The sequence below is a fragment of the Artibeus jamaicensis genome, unplaced genomic scaffold (assembly GCF_021234435.1).
Source record: "Artibeus jamaicensis isolate MK-2021 breed Jamaican fruit bat unplaced genomic scaffold, CSHL_Jam_final contig_391, whole genome shotgun sequence".
NCBI classification, from domain to species: Eukaryota; Metazoa; Chordata; class Mammalia; order Chiroptera; family Phyllostomidae; genus Artibeus; species Artibeus jamaicensis.
This window is the reverse complement of record NW_026521814.1, coordinates 25,514,745-25,534,943: the sequence shown is the minus strand read 5'-3', so window position 1 is coordinate 25,534,943 and position 20,199 is coordinate 25,514,745. Positions and strand designations below refer to the sequence as shown.

Here is a 20,199-nt window from a genome sequence, read left to right as displayed (position 1 = left end):
TTAAGTAACTTTCGTATGCTTATTGTAGCCAATAGCAGAGGCAGGAAAAATCCATGCTGATCCAAGTCCTACACAGTTGTAGATTCTATTAGGTTGTTAATTTGTTTTGATGGTTTCACAAAATTTTCATAATTGTGCCACCTCTGAAAGTGAGAGAAATGAAAAAAAATATTTACAAAAGGTTGTATTGTTTTTCATTCAAATACAGGCCAAAAGTTGAGAGCCTTGAGTCAAACACTGTTTACCCTTCACACCACACTGACTTGGAGGACCAGCACCGTTGGGCGTGATAGGGACCATGCTTAGGCTGCCCAGCCCTCATGAGCGGGCCAGATCGTATGTGGTGGGTCACTGACAGAAAGTTCAGGTATGCTGGAATCAACATTGTCTGTATTCTTAAAGTACTAAAACCAGTCCCGAGGCACAGATTTCTGCTAGAGTCCTGAAACATGGACAGATTCTCACATACATGGGGCCGTGAGAGAAATGGAGAAGAGTCAAGTTCTGTCATCTAGCATGAATTTCCAGGGGGCAGATTGGAGCCCTTGGGACTGCCTCCTCAGACCTTTCCCAGGGAAATCTTCTAATGTCCCTGACAAAAATCTGCATATGTGGGAACTTGGGAATCACTCCCAAAAGAGATTGCACAGAAATGTCTTTTTTTCCAAGTTATTATTTCATCCCAAATGGAGACAGTAACTTCATCTTCCAATTAGAAATGATAAAAATGTGAAGTTAATGAATACAGATTTTTATTTTGTAGACCTTAACCTTATTAGATATGTATAAAAATTAAAATAAAGCTTAGATTCAACCAGATTACTATGTGCTGGTTTTCTATAATAGCCGTAGAGCAGCTATTGAGTGGTGAAGATCATGATTACGCCAGTACACTCTTTACGGATATGAACCCTGGGGAGGGACAAGTACAACAGGCCCTCTCTATAGAGCCGTGGAAAACGCACCGACCAGGAGCCAGGAAGATTACTCTTGCCCAGGCTCCCAGCTAACTGACTATGGGATATAGGGCAAGTCCTGTAACAGATTCTTGTCTATTTCCTCATCTGTAAAATGAAGGGAATGAATAATGATGATGACCATGACAATAATAACAATGACAACAATAATAATAGCTAACAAGGAGAGCTTATTATTATTTGCAATTTAATTTATTCCTCTCAATACTCCTATGATTTAAATATAATTATTATCTTCATTTTACACTTGAGGGCAGCAAGGCTCAGAGAGGTTTAGTAGTTTGCTTGGTTGTATGGCAAGTGCCAGTGAACTTGCTGGAAAATAAATGAAATTGAAGCTTCAGAGCACCTTATTTGCATACGCCCTGTCCAAGACTCTCAACCTAATTTTGTATTTTCTACATTAAAAAGGTCTTCCAAATTGTATAAAATTTCCAGGTCCAACAAAAATCGACTTTTCCCCTGATACACACAAGAGGTAGAATTGAAATTCAAATAGAGGTGACCCAGCCCCGGCTGGTGTGGCTCAGTGCATTGAGCACTGGCCGGCAAACCAAAGGGTCACTGGTTTGATTCCCTTTCAGGCACATTCCTGGGTTGCGGGCCAGGTCCCCAGTGGGGGGCGCAAGGGAGTCAACCATGCATTGGTGTTTCTCTACATCTCTTTCTTCCTCTCTTCCCCGCTCTCTAAAAATAAAATAAAAAATAAAATAAAAATCTTAAAAAAAAATACAGGTTATCCAAATCCAAAACCTGAGCTCTTGGTCTGTTTAACTGGCTCACTCTGTTCCCTGGAACTTCCTAGGCTGTCTGTTATTCACTGAATTGTATCCACCCCCGATTCATATGTTGAAGACCTCACTCCCAGTGTGACTATATTTAGAAACAGGGCCTTTAAAGAGGTAACTGATTAAATGATAGGCTCAGTGTCCTTATAGGAAGAGGAGGTAAGAGCAGAGCTTGACCTCTCTCTCCCCAGGACTGGGGACAGCCCATGTGAAGACATGGCAAGAAGGTGACCATGGCAGTCTACAAGTCAGGAAGAAAGTTCCCACCAGAAACAAAATTTGCTAGCTCCTTGATCATGGGCTTCTAGCCTCCAGAACTGTGAGAAAATAAATGTTTATTCTCTAAGCCACCCAGTCTGTGGTATTTTGTTGTGGCAGCAGGAGCAAACTAACACACTCTCTTATGCCTGCCTCATCCCTAGAGTTTATGTCTTATACAATAGGCCTGATGACACTTCCTTAAGAGAGTCATTCCACAATGTGGTATTTTAGATACAGCCAGAACAACATCTTTCTGAACCTGATTTTAACTCATTTCTTATAGGAAAAAAAATGCCTTCTTCTCTGTTTTTGGAAAAATGGTGCATTATTAAATTTTGAACAATAGCAAAAGCTTAAGTTCCAATCTTAATTATTCCTCGTTTGCTAATGATATGCTGGAATTCCATGTGTAAGCCATCCTAGCATCCTTAGGGTTAATTATTTCATTTGCATGGGATTGCTGAGCAGAATAATTCATCAAGATTGTACTGTAGAAACTGTACATGTATAATAGTCACAGGCCTCTCAGGAAAGTGAATTAAATGGACAATCAAATCACATGATGTTTTGAATTCAATGTAGGATACTAAACAAGCATTGTAATATACAAGCAATAATTTATTTTTACTTCTCCCTGTCTCCTTGGTTCTTACTTGCTTCATTGTCATTCATTCAAGCATTCATTCATTCATTTACATGTATTAAATACCTACTAAGTGTCAGATGCCCTTCCAGGTCTTGGAGCCTCAACAGTGTGGAAGGTAGAAGCATATACTGGCCCCCAAGACTCCTACCCCTCATGTATCTGCCCTGTATACTCCCCTCTCTTTGAGTGTGAGCAGGACCTGTGAATATAATGAGTTATCATTCCTCTGATTAAGTTATATTGTATGGTAAAAGTGGTGATATTGTGTAGATGTAATTAAAGTCCCTAGATCAGTTGACTCTGAGTTTATCAAAATGGGACTATCCTGTGTGGGAATGACCTAATCAGGTGAGCTCTTTAAAAAAGACCTAAAAGTCAGAGACTCTCTTGTTAACCTTGAAGAAGTAAACAGCATGTTGAAAAAAATCTAATGGCTAGAACCTTGGGGAGCTTATAGAAGTTGTGAACATCCCACCAGCTGACATCTAGCAAGAAAAAGAGAACCTATATCCTACAACCACAGAAGTAGATTCTGCCACACTCTGAAGGAGCTCTGTAGAGGACTCCAAGTCTCGGGTGAGATTGCAGCCTGGCCAGCACCTTCATTCCTGCCTGCTGAAACCTGAAGCAGAGGGCCCAGGTAGCCTCTGAACGGACTCTGGATACGCAGAAACTAAGATAATAAATGTGCATTGTTTTAAGCTGCTATATTTATCTAGAAAAATAATACAGAGTGAATGTTATAGACAAGATTTCTGCTCTCATGAAACTTTAGATCTAGTGGAGGAGATAGGCAAAAGCAACTCACAGATAAACAGTATTATTTCAACCATTGATATGGGCTACGAAAAAATGCAATATGGTGGTAGGTGACAGGGGACAAGGATGAACCCCCCTTAGGTACAATGGGCAGGAAAGGTTACTTCTGAATGATGAGAAAAAAGTCAACCATGTGACAATAGATGAGAAGGACATTCCAGGCAAAGAGAACAGCACAGGAGAAGCCCTTAGCTACACTGGCCACGTCATTACAGAATTATCTCGAAAAGCCAAATGGAGACATTACTACATAAGCCAATTTATTCAACAAATGTTTAATTTAATATAAAAGTATAACTGCCTAAAAATATGCTTCAGTGGAGTGGGCACTATTGGATATTAATCAGTTTAAGTGTCATTATCAAAAGTTCTAATTATAGTAGCCTTTTAAATTTGACTTTTCTTCAATTTTTGCTAGGAGAGATTTGCCTTATAGGACGGTTATTGAACTGGAGTAAATTCTTCAACTTTATTTGAAGTTTTATGTTTGGTTCTTTTAGGGATAATGTTGTTCCTTTTTTTAGGAAAACATAAAGAGAAAGGGCTATTAAATTGTGCTTTATTCAAGACTGCTGATGGATAGGTCAAGATCTCAATATATGTTTAGAAGACTGTATTTTTTGAGTAAATACAAAATGGGAACACATTGGTAATTTTGACTACTTTGCTGTATTTTTGTATGTCATCTTTAATAAGCCCTTTGTGGTGTCATTAAATCTGAAACATTAAATAACACTGCAGTAAATATTATTGTTAACAGTAGTGGTGTAATTTTTTAATAAAGACACTGAGGCTTAAAAAAGATTAAGTAATCTTCTCAATGTTATACAGCTAGTAAGTGAGAAGCTAGTTCTTGAATCCAGATGACTGACTCAGACTCAGCCTGTAACACCCTGGCTGTATGATCATTGTAATAATTAAAATGAATGTGTTTACCATGTGCCAGGTTAAGTAAACATGAAAACTCATTTAATCCTCATGGCAATTCTACAAAATATGTACTCTTAGTGTTCCTCATTTTATAGATGAATCTCAGAGAGGTAAGAAACTTGTTCAAGGGCACTCAGTATATGGCTCTGGGGCTCAGTCCCCTCATCCTAAGGAGGGGCATCACAGGACCTACCTATGATGCACAGGGCGGCAGGTGGGTCGGACCCCAGACAGCCTGGCATCACAGCCACACTCCGAACCGTCATAAAACACTGCTGCACGGGCAGCAGTCCTGTGATCCAAAAGAAGAGAGTAATGACCACAAAACCTACCTGGCATATTTCTTGTTCTTCATTACCCTGGTGGCAGGTTTACCTAGCCAAACGAATTATAGCTGGACATTTAACTTAATCATTCATTTCTTTCATTTTCTTTTCCTCTCAATTCTCTATTTTATACTGCTTGATCAATATTTAAGAGCTGGAGTAAGGTGTCCCTCTGTCCCAACCATCACCAAATTTTGAAATTGAGTACTAAGTAAAATAGCATGCTGTGCAATTGTGGCAAATAAAATTAATCAAAACAGATAGGAATTGCTAGTCTGCAGAATAACCTACTATAAAATACATTTTGTAAATGTGGGGCTAATGAAACTTCCTTGTATTGTAAAAAAAAAAGACCACGTGGCCTCCAAATCCAAAGAACTAAAGAATATTTCTCAATCTAAGCAAGGTGGCAAGAGAATATCTTGAGGGCCAAGATATAACTAGCATAAAGAAAGTTCTTATTTGATCAACTGTATCGTAATCTTTCCAGGACAACAAATGGGCAACAAGAGGGATGTAATCTGAGGAGAGCCTAGAAAATGAGATTCAAAAAGGAAACATCTGCCAGTGTTTGTTCAGCTATGTCCTGGAATGAGAGAGCACTGAGTCTAGAGCAGTGTTTTTCACATTGTGGCTTGTGACTCATCGGTGGGTCACGAGATCGAATTGTTGAATAGCAACTAACATTTTTAATGAGTAGGATAGATGAGACTGGCAAATTCCACCTTAAAATAAGTGTTGTTTTGTGAATCTTTTAATTCTATGGGTAAATATTTACATATGCATATTTCAGTAGGTGTGAGTTGCCTGTACTTTTTCATGTGGTACTACTGTTTTACTTTGTGGATCTTGGTCAAAAGCTTCAAAGCCACTGGTATACAGATCTCACTTCAGTTTTCTAAATCAGTGATTCTCAGACTTGCGGGTTGCATGGAACCACAAATGAGCCTCTAAAAGAGAACAAAGCAGGACCTGTCATAGGGTTGCCAATATTTTCATTCTGCCAAGTTCAAGAAATTTACAAAGATAGTACTACATTTGGTTTTAAGTAATTTCATGTGTACTGCCCTTATTTTTTTTATTTTACTACAGATTTTTGAAAATACCCTCATTACCAAGCATCACAGAACATACAGAAAAATGCCCAAAATGTGTAAGAGCAATACATAGAGTTCCTCTCACCTTGATGAAACATACCTACCTTCCTTTGCTCTATTTGAGCACACAGGAGCTACCTTCAGGTATGTAATTTTGTACCTGAAGAGGCATGACCTCCCCGACAGTGAGCCAGGGCAGAGGAAGTGAGGGCTGCAGTTCGTTAGTGCCAGGTCAGTCTCCTTTACTAATTACTACACATACTTTATAAATCACTCTCTTCCAGGTTTAATAGCATGAGTCAATTTTCCCTAAATCTTATTGTCTAAGAGTAAGTGGATAATATTACATTTCTGGACCTATAAACTGGAGAATTGGATATTTTAGACCACATGACTCTGGGGGACAGAGTGGAAGGTCACCTCATGACAATTTCTGCCAGTTTAATAACACTGTGGTAAGTGCCTAAAGCTGATCCAGGGCGTTTACATGTGTTTCCCATGTTTTCAAATGCTTTTTAAGAAAACAACCCAGTAGCTTCCTGCACCCAGACTGCCTCCTCTTTCAGGATGCTTTTTTTTTATTGGAGAGAGAAAATAGGGGTAGGGGAAGAGAGAGAGAGAGTCCTTATTGCACTCATTTATGCATTTATTGGTTGCTTCTTTTGCATGTGCCCTGACCGGGATCAAACCTACAACTTTGGTATAGGAAGGACATTCTAACCAGCTGAGCTACCTGACTAAGCCTGGGATGCTTTTAAAACTTTGTCATCTCAGCTTCTCCTTACTTCTTTACTGGATATGACTTCCTTCTTTCCTGACCAATAGCCAAGCTTAAGCAGACACTGTGAGGAACTCTCTTTTCTACTTTGTTTTACTTCCATCTTCCCAATGGCTGTCAGTGCTCTCGTGCCCAAGAAGAGCTTCCAAAAATTGGTCCATCATGCCCTTCAAATGGCAAATAACAGTAACCAGTTGGCCTCCCTCTTTGATAACTCTTTTAATGATAGCTCTTTAGAAATTAGTTTCAGATCTGATTGTAATAAAAGTGCACTGTTTCTAGTAGACAAGAATCCAAGTGAGACAGCATTTTCCCAGACTATACTGATGTGTAAACTTTTGAAAACCAGAAGTCTAGTTTACCTCTGAACCATTTATGTGAAAAGAAAGGTCACTAAACAAATGAACAGCATGAGCAAAATTTAGAGAGCTTGACTGGTCATTTTATTTTAAACACATTAACATATAAATAATGTGCATTTAAAAAATATTCTTAATAAATCAGACTTATTTATCCATTAAAAGAAGATTCCAATAGCACTTAAACTTAGATGCTTTTGTAGCAATCAGTTCAACTTACCACACATACTTGAAAATAATATAATTGCATTTTTAAAAAATGATTGTATAATTCAGGTAATATTTTTCTTTAAAGTAATTGGGCTTCCTCCCAATTGAACTAAATTAGTTCAATTTTATGTCAGGGATATTTACACCAGTTTCCTCTACCAGCTTCATTACCCTCTCCCTGCCCTGATTCTTTTAAAGGTCAATTCCCGAACTGGAAAAACTCCATCTTCCCACGTTTTCATTTCTCTTACACCCTGTAGAGTGCAATTAGCAGTGACAGTAGACATGCCTAATCACCGTAGTAGATTGTGGTTCTAAGTAGCTGCTGCAGTGAGCTGTATACATGAGTTACAGTGTCTGAAACGCAGACCAAAAAACACCTTTCCTTAAAAGGCTCTTCAGCTATAGGTGTTCATCAGCTTTCATAATACTTGAAAGTTCAAAGGCACCTTATGCCTCCCTTGTGCTCCTAGAACTGCATGGTTTGTTTTTCCTATTATAATGCTTAACCTTGTCTTTTTTCCCATTGGGTATGTACTTCATTGAGCACTTCTCCACATCTTTATCTCTGTATTTTCCCCAAGTCCACCCTCATGTCCTAGTGAAGGGTCCTGAGTGTAGGAGACCATTAATAAATGTTTGCTAAACTGAATTATTAGATCAGTCAAACCCTTCATGTTTCACATGAGGAAACCCATTTCCTCAAGGTTGAGGGATGTCATCCCGTTAGTGTCAGAGCTGAAATTCAAGGCTATGTCAGAGCTGAAACTCGAGTTCAAGTCTTACATTCCCAGTCCACAGAAAAGCCACACTGTGCCAAACTACCTTGACTCTGAAAAAAGATGAAACGTGGTACCCAAAAGATGCTGTGTTGTCTGTTTCAGGTTTCTATTCATATTTCATCTTCCTGGTTTTTTGTTTGTTTTTCTCTTTCATTTCAGTTTTCATTAAATAAAAGGAACAGAGGGAGGGGAGCACCTACAGTCTCTTGTGCTCTGAGAAAGAGCCATGAGCCCCTCCCTCCCTCCCTCTGAGGGTCATGGGCAGGGAGGGAGAATCCTGGGCCCCAACTACAGCTCATCCTCAGGGCTGAGGCAGCCTGACCTAAGGCTCAGCCCAGACCCTTTCTTACCCCAGAAAGAGGAAGGGGTAACAACGGCCTTTATTCACTGGAGGCGGCAGAGCTGTGGGGCAGTGTGTCTAGCCCTGGACTGGTGGACATCCCAGATCTACAAGTTTGTCAATATTTCTTAATGAAAATCTGAAGTAATACTAGCAAAATTACTCTATAAAGTGAGTTTAAGTATTCATTAAATTATAAAATGTCGTCATTAGAAAAGGCCTTAGAAATCAAGTGGACAAGTTTTACAAATGAGGAAAGTGAGGCCTCAAAACACAAAGTTTCCTTTGCATCATAACACATTCACGTTTGCCATTATTCAGGCCTGGTATTATGAGCATGTCTATGCCACAGCCTAAAAGTGTTGCAGAAAGGGATACTCAGAAGATGTTTTAGTAAAGCAGTCATGCACATGAGCACAGCCAGCCAGACCCTTGCTCCCTCAGCACTTGTCACCTGTGCTCGTTACCTGGATTTCTGGCTCACTCAGGAGTTATTTATTTTTCCACTTGGAGCAGAGCCATCGCTTCAACTAAGACAACAGTTCTTTGAGGCCAAAACATGTGAGCCCGCCCAGAGGGAAAGGAATTTGGAATCACACATTTTTAACATTCAGAGATAATTTGAGATTCTTCAAGTGCTTTGCAAGTGTGAGCCAACAGGCAAGTGCTTCTTGCTGCCACCATTATTTGCCTACAAAATTTGTTATTGCAAAGGCATGTTGTATTGCCAAAATGTTTTTTTAAAAAATATTTTATTTCAGTGACTTCTATATAGATACAGCCTCAACAGGGATCCTAAATTTTAACATGAATATGTGGAAATTACAGAAAAATGATTAATAGGTAATTAATAAAAATCCATTATGTAGATGTTCATTAACTCCAAAAACAGAACAGAATGAGAGGAAATGGCTTTATATAGTTATAATAAGGATTTAAATTATCTATGAAGAACTGCCTGACAAATACAGATTTGGTTACCAAAATGGTTTTGGAATTTACTTCTTTTAAGTTTTTGAATTAATATGCCTTTCTTTTAAAACAGGGTGAGAAGTTTTTGTTGCTGTCCTTGCTGTTTTTCTCTTGAAATATCAAATACAATTCTTAGTGTTCATTCACCACAATACTTCTGGGAACAAGTTCACAAAAAAGACCTCAGAATGAACTACTTAAAAAGGCTTATTAAACTCTGAAACAGGTGACTAAAAGAATCTCTAGAATTTTCTTCCTAGGAGAGAGTTAAGATTCAATAAACAGCGGCAGGGTACAGAGGAAAGGGTGGGGAAAAGGAGGAGGAGGCTGGAGAAGGTCTACCTCTGGAGGAAGGAAGTGCCAAGTGCATGTGTTCATCTAATAGTTCTGTCTGGAGACCAAGGCCTCTCCAAGCAGCCGCACAGTCATGGGAAGAAGAAAAAGAAGAAAAGAAACAGAACCAAACAAACAAAAAAAAATGGCGAATTGCTGCCAACTTCCTTCAAGTATTATTTTTCAAGGTCTAGCAGTATCTTGAGACAACATACGTGAAAAGCGCTGTATTATAAGAACAGCATTATTGCTAAATTACTCTTCTAATTTAAATCTCTTTGCCTCAATTCCTGTTTGCTTTAGGGCTCTGTAATGAGAAAAGCAAAAGCTAAGGTTATTGTGAGGTTAAGAGGTTTCCTGAGACTGAAAAGGGACAACTTCAACGCCTCATTAGGTATTGCCTTGTATTGTCTTCTAATTGCTTCTTGTGCGTAAATCTCGCCTTTCCCAAAAGATTTTGAACCTCTTCAGGATGATGACCTTGTTTATATTTTGTTATGTTGTCTAAGGGTCTAAGTCTATGCTGAGCATGTAGCCATTCATGTGAAGTGGGTGATTAACTTATTGGTAGGAAAGACTGAGACACTTCCCCACATTTCCCCTGGGTGTTCCACAAAGTGCCAGCGAGGGACAGCAGAAGAAGTATTCATTTTGAATGTGGCATGAATGTGGCATATGTGCCACAAGACCTGGAAATATTTTTGAAAAAAAATAAATTACATCTTCAAAGCCAAGATAGATGCTAAACAGTTATGTTAAGAATTTATATATATATTCTTATTTATATATATATTTATATTTATATTTATTATAAATATATATATATATATATATGGGGGAGGGCAAGAATAGTATGGGAAATATAGAATCTAAAGAACTTGAGACACGTGGTCATAAACTAAGGGGGGGAACGGTGGGGGAGGGGTGTGCAGGGTGGAGGGGAATGAAGGGGGGAATAGAAAAACTGTAATGGCATAATCAATAAAATATATTAAAAAATAAAATAAACATAAAATAAAACTTTTAAAAAAAGAATTTTTATTTATTTAATTCATCTATTTAACACATATGCTGCTTACCATGTTACAGGCACTGGTCCAAACATTTCAGATATACTCATTTGAACCTCATAATAATCTATAATAATAAGAATTTTTATTATTATTATTATTGTTTTGTAATAAGAACCTGGAGCCAAGAAAGAAAAAGCAATCTGTCCAGTCATACAACCTTGCTGGGATTTGAACCTAGAAAATTTGCCTTGAGAGTCCATATTCTTAACTATTACTCCTCATGCAAGCTAAATCCCCTGGGGCATGAGCAAGGAGCACGATGAGGAAAAGAGGACAGGAGAGGGACAGATCTGAGGGAGCAAGAAGGGCTGTCATCTTCAATCTTCAATTCAGTAGTTTCCACTTCAGCATCCAGGTCAGCTTTGCCACCTCCTAGGAAAATTTGGAGAAGGAGGACTAGTGATCAGTAGGAGCACGAACCTAATCCTTTGAAGGGCAGTATCCAAAAGTGGCCTGTGTCACTTCTGCTTCTATCCATTGAACAGAATTTAGTAATACTCATATATCCACTCCTAACCCAGAGAGAGACTGGAAGTGAAGTCCTTAGTTGGGTATATATGTGCCTACCAAAAACCCCATCATTGTGTAAACACACGTATTACTACAGAAGGCTTTCTCCTCTCACCTGCATTCCTGCAACATATCTCTGCTTAAATGTGCCTATTTCAAAGAGGACTTCTGTGATCACTTTATCTACGATCACACTCTTCTCACTCTGACCCATTGTTCAGCTTTATTTTTCTTCATAGTAACTTGTCACTGTCTAAAATTGCATTGCATTTTTATTTTCATCAGTCTCTACCCCCACACGTCCAAGTATAAACTCCACATGACGAGGGAATTTATGTCTCATTTTCTGCTACATTGCCAGAACCTACTTGTTGCTCAGTAATATTTGTTGAGTGAGTGAATGAATAAGTGATGAATGAACAATATTCTAACTTGTCTCTCTGTCTCTCATCTTGACAATAAAACAAGATGTTAAGGAGTTTAGTTATCTTCTGGAACCAGAGTTTTGTTTCTTTGTAAGGGAGGTTGGAAACACCATTTATGATAATGTAGTTTCTCCCCTTGGTCTAAAGAATAAAACACAAGAGCCTGTATTAGACTAAAATTTCCCTTCATTCAATAGGAAATGGAGGTTAAGAGAAAACAGAAGACAGGAAACTTGGAGGAGAAAACCCAGAAAGATGTCAGCAATGTTCCTGACTGTGACCCTGAAGTTTCGTTAACATTCACCACACCGAGCAGACACTCTGTGTGAGTAGATTCTGAGATGCTTACAGCAAGGGTTGGGGTTCACAACTAGGAAGGCAGGGAGCAATACGGAAATGGTACGTGGGGAAATTGGAGTCCAAGAGGCAGAGGAGTCCTTGAAAATGCAAGTCCCTCTAAAACTTAAAAAAAAATCATGGCATTTTCTAAATGATAGTACATAGGGAGTAATGTGGAATCTACCTTTTATGTCAAAACCATGCATTATTTATGTTTTATCACTCATTTTTATGATTTTTTATAGCTTGTATGGAGACTTTGGTTGGAAGACATTAGGGTCATTTAATCATATACTTTTTATCATTAACATTTCCAGTGAAAGTGAACACTTAATTTGTATCTATTATCTCAGAAAAGGATAAGGAATAGGCAGGACCTTCTGGCTTTCGACAAACTGCACCCTCACTTCACCTGGCCCCACTGCAGGAGGCACTGTGGAATGAAGCCAGATGCGGTTGGAGGGTCCTTCAACTCCACATTCCTTTCTGCCTAACTCAGTTCATCTTAGTTTATGCTTATCCCACCACTTTTGGTATCAATCTCAGAGTTAAGTTTCTCTTAGGCTAAGAGTAATTAAACAAGGTCTTTTATTTTCTTTTGCAATATTATTTTAGGAGTTAAGTTTTGGGACAGGAGTGCACATAAAAAGTATTGAGTGCAGGAGTTCTAGCAACAAACCTAGACTGTTCATAATAATTCTTAAAGAACTTCATTTTCATGGTAAACTACATGTTCCCAGTTATCTATTGCTGCATAGTGACATAAAAAACTTAGTGACATAAAAAAATCATTTTATTATACATTCAATTTTGTGGATTAGATATTCGGGCAGGGCACGGCATGGGTAACTCCTCTGCTCCACAATGACTAGGGCTCATATGGGCAAGTAATGCGAAAGGAGGCGCTCAACCACTTAAAGATCACTGACACAGCTGGGGCTAGCCACGTGTGTTTTTTTCTTCATAACCTCTGCATGTGGCTGTCTTGGGCTTCCTCGTAGCATGACAGAATCAACATAGTCAGTTTTTTTTTACATGGACCTGGCCTCCTTCAGAGTTAATGTCCCAAGAAACCCAGGAGCAAATTATAAACCTTCCCATGTTCTAGCTTCAGAAGTCCCAGGGTGTTATTTCTGGCACATTCTTGTTGACCAAGCAAGTCACTAAATCTATTTGAGGTATAAAAAAATGGAAATTGGATTCTACCTCTCAGTGGGAAGAATAGCAAATAATTTGCAGCCATGTCTAGTCAACCACATGGCATATCCCCAGAATCCAATAATCCCATGTCCGTATCCCATAATCTCAACAGAAAACACAGACTCTATATCTCCCTTTGCTCATTAAATTCTATAAGGACAAGGATATACGAATGTCAGTATATTCATGAAATGGGCACATTCCTTTTAAGTGATTGGTGATCAATAAATATTCAATAAATATATAAATGAATGCATTTTTAGAAGCATGATAAATGTGGGTAGCAAATATCCATGCCACTCACCAAACCAAAACTACCAAGCAAGAATACGCACATGGAACTTTATTTCTTTAGAAAGAAATTTTCCTCAGACTCTAAAATAAAAGCTATAACCACAGAGATGTTATTATACCTACTGAAGACCTTTCTAAATAGGCTGCAGGGGACACTCTCTTCTATAAAACTTGCCCTTGAGCACTGAGCTGTGAGCATGCCCTGGCAGCAGAAACCCCTATTGTACCAAGGCATGACTACCACTAGAAATTATCTCTATATGCACATTCTTTCTCCATATAAGTTTCAGTCCACAGAAATACAGGTGCAAGTGCCATTTGAGATCCCTAGTTAGTCAGCCTTCTGGTTCCAGTGTCTTTAAACATATTTTCATATTCTCAAGTTTATCCTCTGAACTTCATTCATGCAAGATGTTATGATTGGGTTAAAATTGATCAATGTCGAGAACAGTGAATGGTCTGACATTTTACCCTACACACAAGCAAACAAGTTAACCTGCCACAGTTTCACGGCAGAAGGTAGGGACTCCTGCCTCAGAGACAAAGAGTTTACTACTCACAGCCCCTAGGCACATAAGCTTCATGTTCAACACTGAGGGGGGTATAGGTGGATACTGCACATGCCATGGATTTGTATCTAAGGCACCTCAAGTTTAGAAAACCCCAGTTTTTTACAAGAGGCTGCAAACAACCTGTCCAAAGTTTGCCCCAGAAGGACCATTATCCTTACTACCATAGGTGTCCTATGACCCTACCCTCCGCTCTTTCTCCATCCTCTGTTACTATCTCTATTTTCCAAGGCTGTTCACCATAAAAGTCTTCTTTTAAAAAAAGATTTTATTTATCTTAAGAAAGGAAGGGAAGGAGAGAGAGAGAGAAATATCAATGTATGATTGTCTCTCATGTGTCTCCTGCTGGGAACTGGCCTGAAACCCAGGTATGTGCCCTGACTGGGAATCAAACTGTGATCCTTTGGTTCACAGGCTTGCACTCCATTCACTGAGCTACACCAGCCAGGGTATAAAAACCTTCTTGAAAAGATAGTCCAAAACAAAACACTTTCAGTGTATTTGCTCTGCAAGATCCATGGAGATTTGCCTCTCAATAGCCAAAAGCTAAAAACATCAAGGAGACTTCACAAGTATGTGAGAGGTAGTGGCATTTTCATTAAGAAAAATAGACAGAAAACTGTACTTGAAAAATAATTAAATAAAATTTTAAAAAAAGAAAAAGAAAAAAGTGGATTCTTCTCTCTTCTGTAGACACCATCCCCTTCTTTTGTTTTCTCTCTCTGTCTCCTTCTTTCCTTAAAAAATGTTATTGTATTGTTCCTCTTTCTTTCCATGTGGTTAATATATTCATAAAACCTACTGCTTAAGAGGCAACCCAATCTTTCAAAGGCTTTTGAATTCTAACATGGGGCTCAAAAGAAAAGATATATGAAGTAGACAGCTTATTTTCTGCTTGAAGAAGAACTTTCTTTTTCTGGGAGCTCATCATCCAGGCCATCTAGCACTGCCACAGTAATAAGACCTCCAGTGTCAGGATTCCCATATAGGTTTAAATGGAAAAGAAAGGAAGGCATTGAGCTGCCTATGGTCTATAAGTTATACTAAAGTGTTAGCCAAGCCCTGGAGCCTGCTAATGATCCAGAATGGAAAAACACATAAAGATTGAGACAGATGTTCTAGCCAGTAAAAAAGTAGGCATTTTCCTGGAGTGACCTCTGTGTTTATATAACTTAAGAGACCTGAGATAATAGTAGGTGGCTAATGATTAGACAGAGGATTCAGACCCCAAGCCATACCCTTGTGACTAAAGCCCTCACGTTACCCCAATCCAGCTCCACAGCTGTATACCTATACCCAGTATTTGTCAACATGCCTAGTTCCAGTAAAGTGGGAGCTTTAAAGGCTAAATATATGTCATTCATTTGGCATCCCCAGTGCTTAGCACTTATTTGCCATTCAAGAAATATTACCAGCTGAGAAGCCCCTTGCTACAATTTATTTCTATACTGATACTTCTTAACACATCACTTTCATGTCCAAAGCCTCTGGGAGCCTCCTAACTGACATTGTATCAAGTCTAAATTCCACTGCCTAATTTCTAAGGATGATCATAATATGGAACAAGTATATTTAATTTTTCAAAAAATTATTTTTAAAATTGCTGAATTTCATTCTTTTTCTCTCAGACAAAGGACTTAATTTAGGTAAACTAAATGGCAAGTGTGCCTGCTAAGAGTCACCTCAGATTCTAACCCATTGGCAATGCTCTCTTTTATTGCCTTTGTTTTCCCCTTCTATAAACTCTTAAGTTTGTGTCATAATATATTCCTTAGTTGCAGGCCATCTTATACAGGACAGGATCCCATTCTATAGTTCCTCATAGTTCCCATGGTTATAAAGTTGTGCAACTAAGCAAATTACATGACAACATGACTATTCACTAATGAATTGATCACTTGCAAATATAATTTCTAAAGGGTAAACTACAAATCCATAAAAATGATTACTCTGACAAGAGGTGAGAAGGAATAAAGAGAGGTGAGGCTCTCTGCTCCTCCTGTTCCACAGACAGCCGTGTCTTCCTGCACAGTGCCAGCCCCAATTCTGAGACAAGGTGAAGGTCAGAGTAAATGGATTTGTCTGTATTGGGTGCCTGGTCACCAGGGCAGCAAAGCCTGACAAAATGGATATTGTCCCCATCAATGACCCTTTCATTAACCTCAACTACATGGCCTACATGTTCCAGTGTGATTCTACTCATGGCAAGTTGAAAGGCACAGTCAAGGCTGAGAACAGGAAGCTTGTCATTGATGGAAAGTCCATCTCCATCTTCCAGGAGTAAGTCCCCACTGACATCAAATGGGGTGATGCTAGTGCTGAATATGTTATGGAGTTCACTGGGGTTGTCTTCACTGCCTTGGAGAAGGCTGGGGTTCATGCAAAGGGTGGAGCCAAGGGGGTCACTATCTGTTCCCCTTCTGTGGATGCCCCCATGTTTGTGATGAATGGGAACCATGACAAGTACAACAAGTCCCTGAAGATTGTCAGCAATGCCTCCTTCACCACCAACTGGACAGGTTCATCTGTAACAACTTTGGCATCATGGAGGGACTCATGACCACAGTCTATGCCATCACTGCCACCCAGAAGACCATGGATGCCCCCCCCCAGAAGCTGTGGCATCATGGCCAAGAAGCTGCCCAGAACATCATCCCTGCTTCCATTGGTGCTGCCAAGGCTGTGGGTGAGGTCATCCCTGAGTTGAATGGGACACTCACTAGCATGACCTTCCGTGTCCCCACCCCTAAAGTGTTAGTTGTGAATCTGACTTGCTCCCTGGACAAAGCTGCCAAATACAACAACATCAAGAAGGTAGTAAAGCAGGAATCGGGGGGCCATTTCAAAGGCATCCCGGGCTATACTGAGGACCAGGTTGCCTCCTGAGACTTTAACAGTGGCACTCCTTCATCTTCAATGCTGGAGCTGGCATTGCCTTCAATAACCACTTTGTCAAATTTACCTCCTGGTATGACAATGAATTTGGCTACAGCAACAGGGTGATAGACCTTATGGTCCACATGTCCTCCAAGGAGTAAGAGCCCCCTGGACCACCAGTCCCAGGGAGAAGAGAGGCCCTCAGCTTCTGGGGATCCCTTGCCCCAAATGGGTCCCCAACACACTGAGCATCTCCTGATCTCCACAGTTTCTATCCCAGAGCCTCTGAAGAAGGGGAAAGGCTTAGGGAACCCTACCTTGTCATGCACCAGCAATAAAGTTCACTGTACCCAGCTGAAAGAGAGAGAGAGAGAGAGAGAGAGAGAGAGAGAGAGAGAGAGAGAGAGAAGGAAGGAAGGAAGGAAGGAAGGAAGGAAGGAAGGAAGGAAGGAAGGAAGGAAGGAAGGAAGGAAGGAAGGAAGGAAGGAAATGGTGATGGAAAGGGACTTCAGCTTTATCTGTAATAATGTTTTGAAATAAAAATGTATTTATTTTGAGGTACATTATATTCAAAGATGGCTTCTGCCATCTGTCTATTCAAAGACAATCTTCTGCATGCTGCTTACTCTTTATCATGGGACTTGTCTGCTCCTCTCATAAAAAGGTGGGGATCTATTTCCTTTCCCCTTGAATCTTAGCTTGGCCTGTGACCTGCTTGGAAAAACTGAATGTGCTGGAAATGACAAGAGGAGAGTTCCAACCTTACAAAATCCTGCAGCTTTTATTTTCACTGCCTGGTCTCCCTGAGGCACAATGTAAAGAAGTTTGGCTTCCCTACTAGGAAGACCAGAAGGAGAGTCCCTGGAGGCTGAAAGATCAAGAAGTAACAAATCCCACATTCTAGTACTACCAGCTAACGAGCTAGTCATGTGTTTAAGACAGTCTTGGATTCCATTTTAGCTGAGTGAGCATACCTGGCAGAGACAACCCATGCCAGGTGAGCCTGCCTAGCCAATGACACAAGCATGAGTAAATAAAATTCATAATTATTGTTGGTTCCAACCTTAAAATTTCAGGCTGGTTTGTTACACAGCAATAGATAACTGTTTATGAGATGCTACTTATGTTACTCAAAATTAATTTTTAAAATTAAATAAGCCCACTTGCAAATCTTTCTTCCTGTTTAACAATTAGCCTGTCTCTTTTTCCCACCTCAACCCATGTCTTTAAGGTCTCTGTGCATCTAAAGGGTTATACAATATCCAAAGATGCAATGCAAAAATCAGTGCAAATCAATGCAAAATCAGAGCAAAGTGATTATAATGTAAAACTGCAACTCTTTCAAAATATGTAAGAAATCATATCACCTTCATCAAGTTGATGAAGTTAATGTTAGAAAAGCCCTTGAATCATGGGCAACTCCTTTGACAAATGAGAATCTGCAGCTGGAATAGTTAACATTTCAAGAAGAAAAAATCCACCCAGATGATGGCACAGTAACTGCTTTAAAAGGGAATGATTTGAATGTCAAAATTTAAGAGAGGCTCTTGGGAAACTGATGAAGCCTTCAAATATTTTTGCAATAATGACCCTTTTTATGATTTGCCCACAAAAGTCAAATGTAAAAGGATATGACACCATGTAATTTTGTTAGAAAATTGTGCTTCCCAGTCAGCACTTGATTCATCCTTTATTCTAATATTTAACATATCATTGACCACCTAGAATTTGCTAAGTATAAGGTAAATGAATTTTAATAATTTTCTTATACTTTTAATAATAAATTTCCAACCAAATCTTTTCACTTCTTTTGTTCCTACTTTAAAATTTTTAAAAATACACTTTGAGTGGGTCTTGGGGGGTACCAAATACCTGAGAAAGTCATTGGTGACCACTGTAAATATCTTTAATTTGTCTGCCTAACTAGCAGGTATACTCACTGAGGGCAGGGGCAGGGTCTTAGATCATGCTGTATGAGTATCTTCTGAATTGTTCATAGTAGAACTGAACAGATAGTGGAAACTCACAAACTCAATCCATGTGACAACCAATGACCTACGGATTGATTGGCCTAGGTATAGATTTTGCCATTGAAGAATGGCACTTTTCCATTATCAACCCCTGATCCAACATGAGCTGGCATTTGTGCTTCTCAAAATTGTTCATAGAAGGCCTCTTGCAAACTTCCTGCTGAAAGCACTTTCGAAGGCTGAATACATTTAAAACCAATTCAAGCATGGAAAGTCGTTTTAGGAAATAAGCCCCACGTCCCAAGGGCTCTGCTTAGAAGGGCCACATTTGAGAACAGGTGTGCCACTCCACTGAACAGGAATTTGGAAATGTCAAACAGCAGAAGCACTTCAGAAACTCCAATGCAACCTTCCTGAGAGTCACACTTCTGGGCACGTGTCAGTAAGTGCCTTACAGAGATGGGCATTTGAGAAAATCTCTCAGCAGGGATTAAAAATTAGTTAAAACAAATAAGCATGGTGAGTGCTTTAAAGGACCAGAGAATTTACTGAGAGAGAAGGGGTTTCCTCTTCCAATTTTACTTCTTAAAAGAAACTATATACTTTTATAGGTACAGAAGTCATTGGCTTATTAAATCTACATGTTCGCGCATTTGAAATGTTATACATTGCAAGCTCATCCTTTTATTCATGAAGCTTCTACAGTGGTATTCAGAGAGCATGGCCTGTCATGGAGGACACACATTCTAGTGGTAATGTGCATTTATTTTTCCAAAGTTACCCTTTTAAATACTATTCTTCAACTTTTATTTTATTTTTAATCATTTTTATTAAGGTTTGAATACAGTTGTCTCCATTTTCCCACCACCACTCTCCTCTGCCCCACCCACCTTCACCTCCCACCCTAGTCCTACCCCCCTTTGGCTTTGTCCATGGGTCCTTGATACATGTTCATTGATGGCCCTTTCCCTTCTTTCCCCCATTATTTCCTCCCCACCTCCCCTCTGGTTACTGGCAGCTTGTTCTTATTTCAATGTCTCTGGTTATATATTGCTCATTTGTTTGTTTTGTTGATTAGGTTCCACTTAAAGGTGAGATTAGATAGTGTTTGTCTTTCACCCCCTGGCTTATTTCACTCAGCATAATGCTCTCCAGTTCCATCTGTGCTATCAGGAAGGGTAGGAGCTCCTTCTAAGAAAAAACATATATATATTTCAAGTAATCATTTAAAAATTTTCCATCTATTACAAGATAACAATCCATAACAACATTACATGTTTTAACATCCCTGAAGTTCAGTCTCTTTTGGCTTATCTTGCATCTC

The 20,199-nt window shown here is 39.3% G+C and overlaps 1 pseudogene; it reads left to right on the top strand.

Moving 5' to 3' along the window:
• The first annotated feature begins 16,087 nt into the window (after nt 1–16,087).
• On the top strand, nt 16,088–17,066 carry LOC119065610 (glyceraldehyde-3-phosphate dehydrogenase-like; annotated as a pseudogene).
• Nucleotides 17,067–20,199: the final 3,133 nt, after the last annotated feature.